The 20,240-nt window shown below is 39.4% G+C and overlaps 1 protein-coding gene across 1 annotated transcript in view; it reads left to right on the top strand.

Annotated features, from left to right (window-relative positions):
* The first annotated feature begins 398 nt into the window (after positions 1 to 398).
* PGM2 (phosphoglucomutase 2) overlaps positions 399 to 20,240 on the top strand; it is a 142,414-nt gene continuing 122,572 nt past the window's right edge. Inside the window, exon 1 of the mRNA XM_033421645.2 lies at positions 399 to 464. The gene's annotated coding sequence lies outside the window, so the exon portion shown is untranslated. The remainder of the gene's footprint in view (positions 465 to 20,240) is intronic.

Below are 20,240 nucleotides of genomic sequence, written 5' to 3'. Positions count from 1 at the left end.
GCCTCAGCAAAAGAGAGCTGCCTCCTCCCCAGGGGCAGCCCTTATCCAGTGATGGGTTAGTGGGGTAAAGGAGGATAGAGCCCCTCTGCCAATGAGGGATGACTTCAGAAGGGCAACCCAGCTCTAGTAGTACCCCATGGGCAAGGCTGCGCCCTCTGTAACAAACAACTGCACCCCAGTTCAACGTCCTCCTCTGCCCCATCCCACTCACCACCCCCCGCAGAGTCAGTCTTGGGGGTCCTCCCTAATCAGCCTTGTGCATGCAGGTCTCCATCTTGTGTCTGCATCCTGGGGAGCTCGGCCTTTTCCTCTCCTTCCCTGTCAGGTCCTTCTGTTCAACAGCCTCATCCTGCTGACCACTTTTTTTTTTTTTTTTTTTTTACCTTCACAGGCTTGGGCTGTGAGGGAGAAGAGAAGAGAGGACAAGAAAGTTCCACTTTAGAGCGCTCATCAGAGCTTAACTGGTAAGGAAGGGGTTAAATGCAGACTTTGCTCTCTTACGAATTTTCAAGGGTTCTTTGGAGACATCTGCAGCCACCATATCGCCTTCCAGCCCAGGAATCTATCTTCCTCAATTCTCATCAAAGAGGGGGGACGTCTTCTCTGGCTGTCTCTTCACTCCTTCCTCAGGCTCTAGGCATCCGGTGGTACTTCTGGCTTCTTTTCCCTGAGGGCTGCTTGCCTCTCCAGATGCCCTTGTAGACAGGACCCTAGACCCCCTCAGAGTGTCTGCTCCAAAAAACTGTGGGCATCTCTGGGCTATTGTAAATAGAGCTGCAATGAACATTTTGGTACATGACTCTTTTTGAATTATGGTTTTCTCAGGGTATATGTCCAGTAGTGGGATTGCTGGGTCATATGGTAGTTCCATTTGTAGTTTTTTAAGGAACCTCCATACTGTTCTCCATAGTGGCTGTACCAATTCACATTCCCACCAGCAGTGCAGGAGTGTTCCCTTTTCTCCACACCCTCTCCAGCATTTATTGTTTCTAGATTTTTTGATGATGGCCATTCTGACTGGTGTGAGATGATATCTCATTGTAGTTTTGATTTACATTTCCCTAATGATTAATGATGTTGAGCATTCTTTCATGTGTTTGTTGGCAGTCTGTATATCTTCTTTGGAGAAATGTCTGTTTAGGTCTTCTGCCCATTTTTGGATTGGGTTGTTTGTTTTTTTGTTATTGAGCTGCATGAGCTGCTTGTAAATTTTGGAGATTAATCCTTTGTCAGTTGCTTCATTTGCAAATATTTTCTCCCATTCTGAGGGTTGTCTTTTGGTCTTGTTTATGGTTTCCTTTGTTGTGCAAAAGCTTTGAAGTTTCATTAGGTCCCATTTGTTTATTTTTGTTTTTATTTCCATTTCTCTAGGAGGTGGGTCAAAAAGGATCTTGCTGTGATTTATGTTATAGAGTGTTCTGCCTATGTTTTCCTCTAAGAGTTTGATATTTTCTGGCATTACATTTAGGTCTTTAATCCATTTTGAGCTTATTTTTGTGTATGGTGTTAGGGAGTGATCTAATCTCATACTTGTGCCCATCATCAGATGAATGGATAAAGAAGATGTGGCACATATATACAATGGAATATTACTCGGCCATAAAAAGAAACGAAATTGAGCTATTTGTAATGAGGTGGATAGACCTAGAGTCTGTTATACAGAGTGAAGTAAGTCAGAAAGAGAAAGACAAATACCGTATGCTAACACATATATATGGCATTTAAGAAAAAAAAAATGTCATGAAGAACCTAGAGGTAAGACAGGAATAAAGACACAGACCTACTGGAGAACGGACTTGAGGATATGGGGAGGGGGGAAGGGTGAGCTGTGACAAAGCGAGAGAGAGGCATGGACATATATACACTACCAAACGTAAGGTAGATAGCTAGTGGGAAGCAGCCGCATAGCACAGGGAGATCAGCTCAGTGCTTTGTGACCGCCTGGAGGGGTGGGATAGGGAGGGTGGGAGGGAGGGAGACGCAAGAGGGAGGAGATATGGGAACATATGTATATGTATAACTGATTCACTTTGTTATAAAGCAGAAACTAACACACCATTGTAAAGCAATTACACCCCAATAAAGATGTTAAAAAAAAAAAAAAAAAAAACTGTGGGCATCAGTCACCCCTTCCTCCAGTGAAGCCACTTCTCCTTTTCATTGTCAAAGCAGTTGACCAGGCCATTCCTCACCATTTAAACTTTTCAGCTGGAAGACAGGCACCAGGAAGGGGACGCACACTAAGCTGAGCAGTGTTGCCAAAGGATCCCCTTGCCTTGAAGTAAAGGATAAAGCACACCCCTCTCTCTCCTCCTTGATGGTGATGGGGGCTGTGGTTAATGCCCAAGAACACCAGCAACTCTTTGTAAAGCTCCTCACTCCTTTTCAATTATTTCCAACCTTTTTACACCTCAGTTATGAGTTAGGAACTCAGAGTCATGTTACTGGTTTTCGAGGACCTCATTGGTAAATCAGTGACCCACACCTCACTTTGGAACGTGGCATCAGTTATAGCTTGATGACTTGGCTGAAACAGCAATATGCCCCTATTGTAATCCATCTTCTTTCCTTCCTTCATTTCTTTCTCTCTCTTTTTTCCTTTCTTTATCTCTCTCCACAATGTTGACCTCTATTTCCTTGATCTCTCATTATTCCTTTACTTAGAGTCTGTGCTCCAGCCAAGTGGGTCTACTTTCACCTTCACCAAAGGCCCCAGAAATATTTCTACCTGCTCCGTCTTCAACATCTCTCACCCTTCAGTGTCCTGTGTGCTCTTCACCTTTAGGGATCAATTCATGTCCCGATTCTTTTGTAAACCCTATTCTTGACCACACCTGTCATCAGTTGCCATTCTATCCCCAAATTGAGCAAGCTGGTTCTCTTGTTGTGTTTTGTTACTTACAGATCTGTGGGATGCCCCATCCTCCCAACTAGACTGAAAGATTGCTGAGGATACCAACAATGTTTTATGTGAGCAACAGGGGCCCAGAGAATTAGAATTTTAAAAAGGATACCAGCACATTCTCTGCCTAGATATTAAGGGAATAAGTCCTTTTGAAATAGATATTCCCTATTAACATGGAAGGGGTAACTTGAGTATTTCCCATTGATCCAGGATAAGGGTGTGACTAGACTTCTGTGGCCTGAACCAGGGTGCCCTCCAACCCCTGTGGGTTGCAGGGCTAGTAACTACAAAGGTGGTAGGCAAGTTCACAGAGGGGAGCTTCTTGGGGAGAAAGGGATCCCCATATTTCTAAAACTTTAATGTGAATATATAACACCAGAGGATCTTGTCAAAATGCAGATTCTGATTTAGTAGGTCAGGGATGGAGCCTGGGTTTTTGCATTTCTAACAATCTCAGAGTCACACTTTGAGTAACAAGCATCTACACTTCAAGCTACACTTTGTGTTTTTTTTAACAAATTATTTTTTCCAAGGACTTTTTAAAAAAAATTATTTATTTTTGGCTGTGTTGGGTCTTTGTTGCTGCACGCAGGCTTTCTCTAGTTGTGGCAAGTGGGGCTACTCTTCGTTGTGGTGTGTGGGCTTCTCATTGCGGTAGCTTCTCTTGTTGCGGAGCACGGGCTCTAGGCGTGCGGGCTTCAGTATTTGTGGCATGCGGATTCAGTAGTTGTGGCACACAGGCTCAGTAGTTGTGGCGCACAGGCTTAGTTGCTCTGTGGCATGTGAGATCTTCCCGGACCAGGGCTCAAACCTGTGTCCCTGGCATTGGCAGGTGGATTCTTAACCACTGTGCCACCAGGGAAGCCCCAAGCTACACTTTTGAGGTTCAACTTTATGAGCAACTGTTTTATGGATTAGGATATTCCCCACTGAGGTCCTTTGGCAAGTGCATTAGATAATAATTGCTCTGTAACAAAACTATCACAAAGCTAGTGGCTTAAAACAGCACACATTTATTATCTTATAGTTTCTGTGGGCTTGGAATCTAGGTATGACTTAATTGGATCCTCTGCTTCAGGGTCTCTCATCAACAATCAAAGTGTTGATGGAGGATGAGGTCATATCTGAAGGCTCAAGTGAGGAAAGATCCACTTTCAATTTCATGTGGTTGTTGGTTGGATTCAGTTCTTTGTGGCATGTTGGCCCTCAGTACCTTGCCATGTGGGCCTCCCCAACATGGCCACTTGCTTTATCAAAGCATGTAAACTGAGAAGGCAACAGAGAGAGTCTGTATCAAGATGAAAGCTATAATCTTATGGAACATAATCATGGACATGTCATTCCACTGCCATTGCCATCCTATTGGTTAGAAGTAAGTCACAGGTCCCTCCCACACTCAGTGGGAGGGAATTACACAAGGGCATGAATATCAAGAGACACAAATCATTGATGGGTCTCTAAGAGCCTGCCTGCCACAGTAAGAAAGACTGGAATAGGCTTCAAAGAGAAGATGACCCTCAGGGAAGAGAGTCTGAGCTAGTGTAATAACCAGAATAATGACCTCCCCAAAACGTCCAAGTTCTAATCCCTGAAACCTGTGAATATATTAGGTTTCATAGCAAAGAGGAATTAAATTTGCAGATGGAATTAACGTTGCTAATCAGCTGACTTTGAAATAGGGAGATTACCTGGATTAGCTGGGGGGGCTCAACATAGTCAGAAGGGATATAAACACAGAAAAGGGAGGCTGAACAATAAAACCAAAGGGATATGTGACTATGGAAGAAAGACACAGAGGGATGCAGTGTTGCTGGCTTTGAAGAGAGAAGGAGGCCATGAGCCAAAGAATGTGGGAGGCCTCTACAAGCTAGAAATGGCATGGAATCAGATTCTTTCCTGGAGCCTCCAGAAAGAAACAAATCCCCGTGAGACCCATTTCCAACATCCACCCTACAAAACTGTAAGGTAATAAATCTGTGTTGTATAAGTTGCTAAATTTGTTGTAACTTGTTACAGCAGCAATAGGAAACTAATACCACTGGGTAACCCAGCCTCCATATAATGGCTCTTGGAGGGTTAGTGGAGAGAGGCAAGACTGTAAACCTCTTGAATCCAGCCCCATGGGTTTTACTTTGGAAATAATGTCTGGGTGTGTAAACATGAATTAAGAACTATAACCTTTGAACAAGTCCAATGTGATGCTGAGGGTCTAGACCAGCAAGGGATCACAGAGTCCTGAAAAAGAATTTACAACTTTCAGAGACTCCACTCGTCATCAGCACTGGCGCAGGGACCAAAATAAAGATACAGGTGCACTGACCAAACCCTCCCTCCCCCATTCTGTCTGTCCCAGCGAATTCGAAGTAGAACAGTCTCCATATTGTGTTATACAATTTATTAGAAAAATGACATAAGGCTGCAAATGCTGAAGCTGGTTATATCTGTCATTGTAGTCTGGCATTAGCCATATACTCATTACACACTCAGTAAATGTATTGACATAGTATCTTAGACTTTCTTTGTGATGTGAATAAATTCAGCTGTGCTATGATAAGACACATAAATTTAAATGACAATCTAAACCAAGACCATTATGCCAAGTTCCAGGGAAATAAAGAACAGATGAATGATGCTTTTTTCTCTAATGAATCTTATCATAATTTCTGAGTTGGAAGCATAATGAAAAGATCAATTCCAGTATTTCTAACACCCGCATTTTGCTGATTAAAGCTTTACATTCAAAATTAACATTTGGAAACTTAGTGCAGTTTTTTTTTTTATTCCCTCTCTTGGAGTTGAGGACTGTCAGAAGTGATAAGCAGTCTGGTCATGGACATGAAGGAGCAAAACAGTAGATTGAAATGTCACCTGGAGAAATCTATTTCTAGACCCTTCTTAAGCAGTTGGCAGCCAAATGGGGGGAGAGGGGGAGGGAATGCTGGAATGTTTTTTTTTTTTTTTTTTTTGCGGTACGTGGGCCTCTCGCTGTTGTGGCCTCTCCCGTTGCGGAGCACAGGCTCCGGACGCGCAGGCTCAGCGGCCATGGCTCACGGGCCCAGCCGCTCCGCGGCATGTGGGAACCTCCCGGACCAGGGCACGAACCCGTGTCCCCTGCATCGGCAGGCGGACTCTCAACCACTGCACCACCAGGGAAGCCCTGGAATGTTGTTTTATATGCAGAATCCAAATAGAGTCCCCAACATCTGTGCAGGGGATTGGTTTCAGCCCCTCACCCCCACCCGTGGTTACCAAAATCCAAGGATGCTCAGGTCCCTTATATACATGGTGTAGTATTTGCATATAACCTACACACATCCTCTCTTATACTTTAAATCATCTCTTGATTACTTATAATACCTAATGCAGTGTAAGTGCTATGGAAATTGTTGCCAGTGTGACATTGAAGTTTTGCTTTTTGGAACCTTTGGGAATTTTTTTCTAATATTTTCCACCCAGGTTGGTTGAACCATGGATGCAGAACATGTAGGTACAGAGGACTGACTGTACTCTGAAATGCAACAAATATCTCCACAGGGGGATTAATGTAAAAGTTTCAAATTATTTGATCATCAAATGAACCAAAGGTGACTTGGCAAGCTCTCAGTTGATAGAAGGGTCCTTTGTCTGGTCTGCAGAACACTCCAAGCAGACTAACACATATGGGCCATGGCAAGATGATTTTTAGGATCACGGCATCCACCATGGTTATGGACAACATTGCAAAATGGATGAACTTTGCTTTTAGTGCCTTCACACATTGTATAATTCACTCTCTTCCAGTTCTTCCCCTACTCAAGAGGTGTTGTCCCCCAGCCTAAAATTATGTCTTTCCCATTCTCCAGCCCAAAAGCCAATGTACTGGCCTCTGCCAGATGACAAGTAAGTCACAGATTGACTCTCAGTCCTCCCAATAAATTTTTTTTTAATTGGAGTATAATTGCTTTGCAATGTTGGTTAGTTTCTGTTGTACAACGAAGTGAATCAGCTATATGTATAACTATACCCCCTCCCTCTTGGACATCCCTCCCACCACTCCCCCATCCCACCCATCTAGGTGATCACAGAGCACCAAGCTGTGCTCCCTGTGCTACATTGCAGGTTCCCACTAGCTATCTATTTTATACGTGGTAGTGTATTTATGTCAAACCTAATCTTCCAATTCATCCCACCCTCCCCTCCACCCATGTCCACATGTCTCTTCTCTACATCTGTGTCTCTATTCCTGCCTTGCAAATAGGTTCATCTGTACCATTTTTCTATGTTCCACATATATGCGTTAATATACGATATTTGTTTTTCTCTTTCTGACTTACTTCACTCTGTATGACAGTCTCTAAGTCCATCCACCTCACTACAAATGACCCAATTTCGTTCCTTTTTATTGCTGAGTAATATTCCATTGTATATATGTACCACATCTTCCTTATCTGTTCATCTGTTAATGGACATTTAGGTTGTTTCCATGTCCTAGGTATTGTAAATAGTGCTGCAGTGAACATTAAGGTACATGTGTCTTTTTGAATTATGGTTTTCTCAGGGTATATGCCCAGTAGGGGGATTGCTGGGTCATATGGTAATTCTATTTTTAGTTTTTTTAAGGAATCTCCATACTGTTCTCCATAGTGGCTGTATCAATTTACATTCCCACCAACAGTGCAAGAGGGTTCCCTTTTCTCCATACCCTCTCCAGCATTTGTTGTTTCTAGATTTTCTGATGACGCCCATTCTAACTGGTGTGAGGTGATACCTCACTGTAGTTTTGATTTGCATTTCTCTAATAATTAGTGATGTTGAGCAGCTTTTCATGTGCTTCTTGGCCATCTGTATGTCTTCTTTGGAGGAATGTCTATTTAGGTCTTCCACTCATTTTTTGATTGGGTTGTTTGTTTTTTTGATATTAAACTGCATGAGCTGTTTGTATATTTTGAAAATATTTTCTCCCACCTGAGGGTTGTCTTTTCATCTTGTTTATGGTTTCCTTTGCTGTGCAAAATCTTTACAGTTTCATTAGGTCCCATTTGTTTATTTTTGTTTTTATTTTTATTACTCTAGGAGGTGGGTCAAAAAAGATCTTGCTGTGATTTATGTCAAAGGGTGTTTTTCTTATGTTTTCCTCTAAGACTTTTATAGTGTCCAGTCTTACATTTAAGTATTTTTATTTTTCACTAAGAATTTAACTGGTAAATCAGCCCCTTGCTAATGTTCTCAATTGACTACTTTTTCACATTCACTAGATAACTACAAAATGTCCATGTATGTAATACAGTCACTGAAAAGAAAAAGTTGGACAAAATTATATAAAGTTTGATATATAATAGCTAATATTAAAATACTTGTACATATTCCATTTGTCTTTATATAAATCATTATTTATGTGTATGCACATTACAAATATATATAAAATGTACAGTGTGTGACATTAGGAAGCATTTATAAAATTGCTAAAATTTCAGCTAGGCTGATTCATCTGCAAAATGATAGGGAAGAACTGCCTGAGTGTTGAGAAAGAGCTTGAAAAAACTGATTGTATCAAAATTACTTGTAAAAAGTTGAGAGTTTAATTTTAAAATCATGAAAGGTAAGAAAATGACTTTTAAAATGACTTGATCATTTTAATTGAAGAAAGATGAGGTTTTAAATTAACTTGCTTTTTATGCCGTGACATTTCAATTTCTCTGTGTTTGGAACGGTTTCCTCCTTGCCATCTGCAGATGGCCTGCCGTGTTGTAATTCACTTTATTATCACCTGCCTTAATGACACCAGCCCACACACTTATCTTCTAAATCACACTTATTAGATCCCTGATGGGTAATAAGAATGAACACAGACTGAAGACAGGTCCTAGACTTTGAGATTGCCATCACAATGTTTTTAATAGCACCAACCTTTCAATTTACCATTGAAACAGAAAAGCAATCACCAATGACTTGCTTTTTGCTTTGGATTTTACTTATCTATCTGCCCTTAACCGCAAATATTTGTAGTTTAAAAAAAAAAAAACTTTTTTTCTCTAGCAACGAAATAGTTCATGCTCATTGGGAAAAAAAAAAGGTGAAAAAATTGAAAAAGCCAACATAAGCTAATTGCCAAGAAATTACCATGTTGAGTACCTTTGGGTATCTTATTGTATTGGTTTTTTTTTTTTCCAACTAATGTCATTAAAGGCTCCCTAAAAATATGATTTTGGTAACTGTAGACCATTAACTGTTCTCTTGCCATGAACATCTACATTAATTAATTTCTATAATAATGGCATGAGAAACAGTTTTGTTCATTAACCATTAGCTGTGTATCTACTTTTTAAAGGATGCATTTCCAGAAGTGACTGTAAAGATTCTTAATGTTCCTCTAGGAATAAAGGAAAACCCATTTCTTCCAGGCTTGTATGAGAACGTTTCATAGTTCTTTTTGCTAAATAGACCTTCTAAGGCAGTGCTGTCCAAAAGAACTTTCGGTGATGACAAAAATATTCCATATCTGCACTGTCTAATATGCTCACCACTAGCCACATGTGGCTACTGAACACTTGAAATGTGGCTAGTGAGAACGAGAACTGAATGTTAAATTTTAATTAATTTAATTAATGTTGTGTTTAATTTCTGCTATACAGCAAAGTGACTCAGTTATACCTACATATACATTCTTTTTCATATTCTTTTCCATTATGGTTTATCACAGGATATTGCATATAGTTCCCTGTGCTATACAGTAGGACCTTGTTGCTTATCCATCCTATATATAATAGTTTGCATCTGCTAATCCCAAACTCCCAATCCTTCCCTCCCCCGCCCCGCCTTCAAAGAATTTAAAATAGCTACAAGTGGCTAGTGGTGGCCATACTGGACAGCATAATGGGAAAAAGCAGAATATACTGATATTGTCCCTGGAATTTACCAAATAGGATTTTTTAAATTTTGCTTTAAGTGCAAAATCCACATTTTCTCTCATCACTGGCATTGAAACCTTAATGTTTTAGCCACAGCACCTCTCCTTTGCCCCTTATTTAGTTTAACAATAGACTTTGATAAATGGCAGTATACACATGATATCCACCAAGCTAGACAACTTGTATCTTTACAGAAGTTGTGTGATTTTAATTACCACAAAGGAACTACAGACACTTCAGAAATTCTGTTTGAGGAAGACCAATTATGTTTTTCAGAAGTAGCTTGAGGTGTAATAAAAATATGACATGATTCAGAACACCAGAGAGGTTTGGAAGACAAATTAGCCCAGAGTGTTGCTAAGTGTTCCATGTTCTGGAAAAGGAAGCACAAAAATCAGCTCACTTTATGGTTCTTAGTTCATATCTGAAAAAAATTAAATGAAATTTTGGCTCCTTTTTGGGACGAAACTTACCAAGTTACACATTTTCAGGAAGAATTTCCTCTGAGCTATGATCTTACCTAATTCAGACTTATTTCAGTCCCATCACCCACTTCTTCACTATTGACTCAGCCAACACCAGCAAATAGCTCAGAATCGTCGTACATGCTCCCATTTTGAATACTCTTCCTGCCTCCTACCATTTTTGTCTTCAACAAGATGATTTCTACTCATTTTCCGCATCCCTATAAAGTCAGAAGTTAGTATCATTCATTGCACTCCTTACTTCTCATTCAATACCTGTCCTCTCCTCTATACTAAAAACTGCTTGAGGTTGGGTACCGTGGATTGCGTTGTCTTCTTGTTGCTGTAACTGCAGTGCCAGATAGATAGGTAGATAGATAGAGTTATATATATATATGTGTGTGTGTGTGTGTGTGTGTGTGTGTGTGTGTGTGTGTGTATTTGGATAGGGATAGATATAGTCAGTGCTCCATAAATATTTCATGAATGCATGAGTGAATTTAATCTTCACAACTGCCATGTGAAGAATGTATTTTCAGTCCCATTGTGGACGAGGAAACTGAGGCTCGGAGAGTACAACACTTGCTCTGGGTCTCATGGCTGAGAGGTGAGAGAAGTGGGATTTGAACCCAGGTCTCAAACCCCAAGTCTGGAGTTCTTTCATTACCTGAGAGCTGCCCTCTCATTCTCCTTCTCTAGGCTGGCTTTGAACATTCATCTCTATTTCCCTAGCCAAAGAGATACATGCGCTATGGAAGCAATTCCAATAGGGACAGGGTTGCAAAGAAAATAGCTGCTGCCACAGAAGAGATAAATGCAAGAATGAAGCTGCCTCTAGGGCTAAATGCTCTTCTCATTATATGGTGAATTACCATGCTGTCTCCAGTCTGAAAAAATAAGGCCACAGACTTCAGCTCTGTTTCTTTATAATAGATATTACAGCTCAATTTAACCGCCTTAAAAAAAAAATCCACGTGGAATACTGTGAAACTTTTGTAATTAGCATAAAGTTACTGTCCCATGGATTCAGCTTTAATTAACCAAATTACATGGCTCTTCATACAGTCATCCTTCGATATCCATGGGGGATTGGTTTCCAGATTCCTCACGGATACCAAACTCGAGGATGCTCAAGTCCCTTATATAGAGTGGCATAGTGTTTGCATGTAACCTACACGCATCCTCTTGTATACTTTAAATCATCTCTAGGTGACTTATAATACCTAATACAATGTGCATCTATGTAAATAGTTATAAATACAATGTAAATGTTATGTATGTAGTTGCTGGGCCTGTGGCAAATTCAGGTTTTGCTTTTTAAAACTTTCTGGAAATGTTTTTTCAAATACTTTCAATCCATGGTTGGTTGAATCCGTGGGTGCAGAACCTGAGGACTCAGACGGATGACTGTAAAAACACTTATTTCACCAAATTAGAATAAGAATGGATTTTAGATACATACTTTTCCTGCCCTCTCTTTTTTCAGATGTAGGAAGTGAGGTTCAGAGAAGTGAAAAGATGTGCCCAAGACACACAGCACTAGGGCTAGAACAAAACGATCATGCTTTTCTGCCTGGTGGTCCATCCACTCTTCCAGTGATCTTCAGACACCAGGCTGCAGAGGGGTGCCCACCTACGACACAGCTCCTATCCATCCAGAAACATGAGAATGCTCTCAGTACACGGAGCTTTATGTTATAATTACCACAATTTTTAATTCGTTATTTGTTCATTTGTTTGTTTTCTACCTGTCACCCTCACTAAAATATTAGCTTCACATGTCAAGGAGCATGGCAATCTAGTGACAGTTCTTCCTTTCACACCTGGCAAACTCCCACCAGTGCTTCAAAATTCGGCTCAAGGGACTTTCCTGGTGGTGCAGTGGTTAGGAATCCGCCTACCAATGCAGGGGGCATGGGTTCAAGCCCTGGTCTGGGAAGATCCCACACGCCGCGGAGCAACTAAGCCCGTGCGCCACAACTACTGAGCCTGCGCTCTAGAGCCCGCAAGCCACAACTACTGTGCCCACGAGCCACAACTACTGAAGCCCGCGCGCCTAGAGCCCATGCTCCGCAGCAAGAGAAGCCACTGCAATGAGAAGCCTGCACACCGCAACAAAGAGTAGCCCCCGCTCACCACAACTAGAGAAAGCCCGCGAGCAGCAACGAAGACCCAAAGCAGCCAAAAATAAACAAATAAATTTTAAAAAAAAGTTCTGCTCAAGTGTCTCCCCCTGAGGGAAGCCTTCCCTGATCTCACCAACCAGAGCAAGTACTACCTCCATGCTCCATCTATGGTAACTTCTATCTGATGAATAAATGAGACTTACATGCTCTTTTTTTCCCTTTCATTCGAAAGACTTTATTTATAATATATGTTTTAGTTTGCCAGGGCTGCTGTAACAAAATACCACAAACTTGGTGGCTTACAACAACAGAAATTTATTCTCTCACAGTTCTGAAGGCTAGAAGTCTGAAGTCAAGGTGTTGGCAGGGCCATGCTTCCTCTGAGCCTCTATCGAGGACCCTTCCTTGCCTCATCCAGCTTCTGGTAGTCTCAGGCGCTCCTTGGCTTGTGGTAGTATTTCTCTACTCTCTGCCTCTGCCTCCACATGGCTGTGTTCCCTGTGTGTCTTTCTCTCCTCTTCTTCTAGGACACCAGTCATATTTGATGAAGGTCACACTGTACTCTAGCATAACCTCATACTAAATAATTACATCTGCAACGACTCTTATTACCAAATGAGGTCACATTCTGAGGTAGCAGGAGCTGAACATATCTTTTTGAGGTACACAATTCAACCCATAATAATATATATCAAAAAAATGTTTACTCGGGCTTCCCTGGTGACGCAGTGGTTGAGACTCCACCTGCCGATGCAGGGGACGCGGGTTCGTGCCCCGGTCCGGGAAGATCCCACATGCCGCAGAGCGGCTGGGCCCGTGAGCCATGGCCGCTGAGCCTGCGCGTCCGGAGCCTGTGCTCCGCGGCGGGAGAGGCCACAACGGTGAGAGGCCCGCATACTGCAAAAAAAAAAAAAAAAAAAAAGTTTACTCGTGGGCTGTCCTAACTCAAAGTGAGCTGAGCCATGTAACCAATACCCAGATCAAGAAACAACATGACCAGCACCCCAAACTCCTCTCACTCTCCCTTCCATCGCTTGCCTCCCCCATCACCAGTAACCACTCTCCTGCCTAACAAAATGGATTAGCTTTTTTTCATCCTAATTCACACACCATAACATTTATCTTTTAAAGTATACAACTCAGTAGCTTGTAATATATTCACAAAGTTGTGAAACCATCACCACTATCTGATTCCAGAACATTTTCATCACCTCTAAAAGAAACCCCACACCCATTAGCAGTCATTCCTATCACCTACCCTATTTATCCCCACCCCTGATAACCAAGAATCTACTTTCTGTCTCTATTTATTTACCTCTTCTAGATGTTCATATCAATGGAATCAAACAGTATATGTCTGGCTTCTTTCATTAGGTATAATATTTTCAAGATTCATCCATGTTGTAGCATGTATCAGTACTTCATTTCTTTCTAGGACAATAATATTCTATTGTATGGATATACCACATTTTGTTTATCCATTCTTCAGTTGACAGACACTTGGGTTGTTTCCATTTTTTTAGCTCTTATGAATAAGGCTGCTATGAACATTCCTGTATATGTTTTGTGTGGATATATGTTTTCACTTCTCTTGGGTGTGTACTTATATGTTTTTGTACCCTAATCGTCTGGCACAGTTCAAGGCTTATGGTGGATATCAATTGATTGATTGCAAGTTAAAAGCAACCCTAGCCTCTGAAAAGGCTCTCTTACGTCAGGGAATAATTTGGACACTTGAGAGAATTGTAGCTCTCCTTTGTTTGATCCCCATTGTCTCTTTACATTCATCCTTCCAGATAGTTAATAGTCATCTGCTTTTCCACATCAGTGTTAGTGCAGGAAGCAGCCCGCTGCTCATGTGCTCAGAAAATGTCATCTGGGGTCACAGTGAAAGAGCATGTGCTTAAAATAACAAAGTAAAATATTTGGGAAGCTGTTGATTTGAAAAAAAAATTGCAGGAAACAAAGCATATACCCATCATTTTTCCCTGGTGAGGACATCAAAGAAGTACAGTATTAGCGAAATCCCTTGGACTCTGCTCTGTACACCTGACAACTATGTGGACATAGTAATAGAGGAATGCTTCCAACTCTCTCTCTCTCTCTACATTTTTTGTTTTGAAAGAGTGGTTCCTTAGTTAAACAGGTAGGTAGATAGATAGATAGATAGATAAATTCTTTTGAATGGATGTATAGTATACAAGACATAAAGATTAATAAAATGGATATATGTGTACCTACCAACCAGCTTAAGAAACAGAATATTATCAAAACTGTTGAAATCTTTCTACCTTCCCCAATGAATCCACCATGCTGAATTTTGCAATAATTTCGTGATAATTTTACTACATTTGTATGTATCTCTAAACAGTATATTTCGTTTTGTACCTCTTTGAATTTTATATAAACAGTATCCTATTGCTTGTATTCTTCTGCCACTTGCTTTTTGACTCAATATTATGTTTGTAAGATTAATCCATATTGATACATTTTGCTTTAGTTTACTCATCTTCAGTACTCCATTTTATGTAATTACTACAAATTATTTGTCCTTTATGATGTCAGACACTTGGATTCTTGGCATTTTTTGCTATTACAAACAATGTTGCTATGAACATTCTTACGCATATCTCTGGAATGTGCATTTTTCTAAGATGTACATGGAAACGCACATACAACAGGAATGTAACTGCTGGGCCCTGAGGTATTTTCATCTTTATAAGATAACGGTACATTATTTTCCAAAGTGGTTATACTGGTTTGTGCCACTAGTGTGTTAGGAGTTCCCGCGAAGCCAGTTTGATGGCTATAAAATAGTAACAATATCAGCTAGTCATTGCCACATACTATCCCAAAATTTAGTGTCTTAAAACAATACCTATTTATTATTTCTCACTAGTCAAGGTTAGGCTGGTTGGCTCTGCTGATCTGGGCCATGCTCAGTTGATCTCACCTGGGCTTGCTCATGGCCTGCGGACAACTGTCAGGTCATCAGTGCATTGGCTGGACTAAAATGGCCTCATGATTCAGCTCTGTTCCATGGGTCTCTCACCCTCCAATAGCAAAGTTTAGACTTGTCCTCATGGATAAGACAAACAAACAAGAGAAAGAGCAGAAACACACAAGTGCTTATATAAGCTCTGCTTGCAATAGGTTTGCTATTGTCAGGTTGGACGTGGTCAAGTCCAGATTCAGTAAGGGAAGGCAGTGCCAAAGAGTGTGTACACCAGGAGGCATGAAAACTTGGGACCATTGGTACACCCAGTCCTTCTAAGTGGTTTTAATTTGTATTTCCTTGATTAGTATGGTGGTTAAATATCTTTTCATATGTTTATTGGCCATTTGTGTTTTCTCTTCTGAAATGCGTCTTCATGTCTTTTGTTCATTTTTATACCAAGATTTTGTCTTTTTATTCATTCAGAAGAGATTATTATTATTATAAATGTTAACCCTCTATCAAGTATATGTGTGTTTCAACTCTTCTTCCAGTTTCTATCCTTTTTACTTTTTTCTTTACTACAATCAATTCATAATTTTTTTCTTGTGTTTTTGGTGTATATGTATTTTTTATACCTTATTTATGACATCTTTCTATATTCCAAATATTTGGATACTTTCTTATATTCACTTCTAATATTTTTAAAGTTTTGCTTTTCACATTTTGGTGCTTAATATATCAGGAATTGATTTTTGTATCTGATATGAAATAGGGATCCAACTTTCACTTTTCCCCATATGGAAAAACTCCATATCCTGGCACCATTTATGGAGTACACTCTCCTTTGCCCATTGATCTGACTTACCTCAACTATCATATATCAAGTTTCCATCTGTGTATTATCTGTACCTGGGCTTTCTGTTCTGTTCCACTCATCTCTTTGTCAATCTCCATGCCAGCATTATACTCTCTTATAAATTGTAGCTTTACATTAAGTTTTAGTATCTATTATAGCAAGTTTCCACACTTTGCTCTTCTTATTCTTGGCAATTTGCTTTTTCATTTAAGTTTTAGAATCCAGTCGTCAAGGTTCATGAAAAGCCTATTGGAATTTGGATTGAAATTGGGGTTTCCCATAGATCAGATTTGGGGAAATACCGTATTATGTCTTCCTTGCCATTAACATGGTATAATACTGCATTTATTTAGGCCTTATTTTGTGTTTTTCAATAAATTTTTATAATTTTCTTTCTAAAGTTTTTGCCCACATTTGTTAGATTTTTTCATAGTTACCTTAATTTTCTTTCTGTGGCTATTGCAAATTCTCTTTTTTTTTTTAAGTATGATTTTTTTTAAACTGTCGCTAGTGTATGAAAATATAACTGATTTTTATAGTTCCTTGTGAGTTTTTGGTGCTTTTTGTTTGTTTGTGTGCAGATAATCATATTATGATTATAGTTTTGATATGGTTTTGGTTTTTTCTTTCTAATTCTTATACTTTTAAACTTTTGTCCTATTATTCTGGCTACAACCTCAAGTACAATGTTGAATAGACTATAAGTGGTGTTAGTGGCATCTTTATTTTGATATTGATTTTAAAGGGAGTGCTCCTAACATTTTATTCTTATGTCTTTCTTCTTTTCTTCATGACATCACTGCTCCAATGGGTTGGCTCAGAACCCTGAGAAATATGCAGCAGCCTCAACTGTAAAATATTTCTTTCTATTTAAAAATAGAATCAGTTTGCTGATTTTTTTAGTATTTTTACAACTGCAAAGCACAGTTATTTTCTAATCTTCATTAATTGGTTTCTAAATTTATTAGACACGATTCTCACTTCACTTCAGAGTTTAATGCTCTTTTCTCCCTTATTTTGCCTCATCAGTTATCTAACGTATCAAGGTTCAATTGTTTGCATAGCTCTTGTTTTTTCAAACAAACTTTCTCAGTATTTGTACACTTCCTTTCCTCTATCTGGTTGAATATAATAGTATGAAATTAGTGTTTTTCAAACATTTAAATTGTTTACTAAGTAATTAAAGGGAGGAGGAACTAATTAATATTTATTAATTGCCTTCTATATGTGCTTTACATATTTTAACTGTAATACATATTTACTATATATTATTGTGCTATAATATATATTATAAAATATCCATTTTAAACCACACAAGAATAACTTCTTAAGGTAGTTATTGTTCTATATTTTATTGACTCTAAAATGTATCTTTGTTCATATTTTAACATCTCTGAATTCAGGATGCATCTTAAAACCCACGTGATAAGAAAGCATATTATTATATTTAATTGTCTGCTTTTTAAATTTCTTAATTGTGCGTAAAATAATGGTGCATCTTATAACTAATGACGTCTTTGATTCAATGGAATACAGTGTGTACCAGTTTACAGATGAGAAACCCTGGCCTCAGAAATGTCAGGTAATTTACCCAAAGTACTCAGGTAGCAAATGACATGAACCCAAGTCTATCTTACACCAAAAGAGTGCCCAAAGTATATGGTAATTAGAACATGCTCATTAACTGTTAGTTTCAACAATAGCAATCGCCAACTACCTTGCTAATCGCTTTCATACCTATTATCTAGTCTAATGATAGACATTGTCTTTGATAAACATACATTTTTAATAAGAAGCTCAATTTAATAATTTATATCAAATGAGGTGATGGTAAGATTCCAAGGGCAGACTCTGGCATCCAACTTCGTTGGTTAAGTTCTGCATCTCCACACCCTCCTACGCCTCCTATATTTCTTAGAATAGAGAAAATGATAATATCTCACTCACAGAGCTGTCATGGGAGTCGAATGGGTTAACACTGTACAACACTTAGAAAACTGTCTCACACATAGGGCTCAATAAGTATTAGCCATTTTTCAATTCGTCCCTGATTAGAGCTTACACTTTCTTTGGATGTCAAGGTTTTTCTGAGCCTGCTATTTAGTAACTAGAGAGTAAATACAATAACTCTATTATGTTGTCACTTTAAGCAAAGCGAGAAGTTAAAGGAAATAGCTTATTTTCTTTATCACATGCCATAACTAATTCAGGACTGAAATCGTTCTGAATTGGCGAAGGATGGTTATCTTGGAAAGCACCATCTTATCTCTCACCTCTTACCTATATTGACAGGAAACCTGAAAAATGAACTAGCACAGTCCTGAATTGCCTCTTCCCTCCTCCAGTGAGTCACTTAACTTGAATTATCTAGTAGTTCACAGGAGGAAAGGAACAACTGCAAAAAGCTGGCAGGCTCCCAAATGCCTGGTGGCACAGTTGACATAAAAATATAGGTGTTTATGTATGATGAGATTATTGGGGTCACAAAGTTTTCCTAGGATAGGCTCTGGCTAGCAAATGGCTCTGTTCTCCACTCTGTCTGCAGGCTTGCCTCTTGCAGGGATTTGTTGATTTTAGTAAAGAAACATTTCAGTCACTGTTCTTAGAGTTGACTTCCGTCCATTAGCTCACTTTATCCTCACAATAATCTGGTGAAGCACGTGGAACCGGTAGTTTTATATTCATATCTTACAGACCCATTCGCTGTTAGGCTTAAGATTGTGTAGTTATTCATATTCAGCCCTAAAAGTAGGACCCGCTTTTAGGGCCAATTGGACTAGAACCAGGTGGTTCCTCTTTTCCTTATCCTATTTTTCTGCCTGGAGATCAAATCAAACCTAACCAAATAACAACAATAATAACAGCAAAAATATAAAACAAAACAGAAACGCTTTGAGTCTGTACCTAACTTCAGTCAGATGTATCTAAGAAGCTTCCTTCTCCTTTATGACATCTTACAAGATCATATAGGAACTTAAGAAAGTTTACTTTCCATGGGTTGTTTGTTCTGGAGAAGTGGAAGGAAAATACAGATAGGTAAACAGGCTTCCAGAGGAAGACTCAGCTCTGAGGTGGTCCCAGCCTGATCAGAATAGTTTCAGCAGGAATACGGGTTCACTCTAAATGTTCGGGTGCCAAGACAGTCAGGATGAGACACAAAAGCATGAACTTTGGAGTCAGACCTTGAGTAAGTGTTTAACTTCTCTGTGCTTCAATTTTCTCTCCTATAAAAGCTAAGGCCCATAACACCACGCATACCTACCTTGTAGGATTAAGTACAATAATGTAACTTTAAAACAGGCAAAGTGGACTTCCCTGGCGATCCAGTGGTTAAAGCTCCACGCTTCCACTGCAGAGAGCGCAGGTTCAATCACTGGTCAGTGAACTAAGATCCTGCACATTACACAGACAAAAAAAAACAGGCAAAACTTTCTTTTTTTAAATTTTTATTTTATATTGGAGTGTAGTTGGTTTACAATGCTGTGTTAGTTTCAGGTGTACAGCAAAGTGATTCAGTTATACATACACATGCAACTATTCTTTTTCAAATTCTTTTCCCATTTAGGTTATTACAGAATATTGAGCAGAGTTCCCTGTGCTGTACAGTAGGTCCTTGTTGGTTATCTATTTTACATATAGTAGTGTGTATATATATCAATCCCAAACTCCCAATTTATCCCTCCCCCACACCTTTCCCCTTTGGTAACAATAAGTTTGTTTTCTAAGTCTGTGAGTCTGTTTCTGTTTTGTAAATAAATTCATTTGCATTTTTTTTAGATTCCACATACAAGCGATGTCATATGATATTTGTCTTTCTCTGTCTGACTTACTTCACTTAGTATGATAATCTCCAGGGCCATCCATATTGCTGCAAATGGCATTATTTCATTCTTTTTTATGGCTGAGTAATATTCCATCATATATATGTACCACATCGTCTTTATCCATTCATCTGTCAATGGACATTTAGGTTGCTTCCATGTCTTGGCTATTGTAAACAGCGCTGCAATGAATATTGGGGTGCATGCCTTTTAAACCATGTTTTTCTCCGGATATATGCCCAC

The sequence above is a fragment of the Orcinus orca genome, chromosome 4 (assembly GCF_937001465.1).
Source record: "Orcinus orca chromosome 4, mOrcOrc1.1, whole genome shotgun sequence".
In the NCBI taxonomy this organism is placed as follows: Eukaryota; Metazoa; Chordata; class Mammalia; order Artiodactyla; family Delphinidae; genus Orcinus; species Orcinus orca.
The sequence above is the reverse complement of the archived record's forward strand: the minus strand, read 5'-3'. Positions and strand labels throughout refer to the sequence as shown.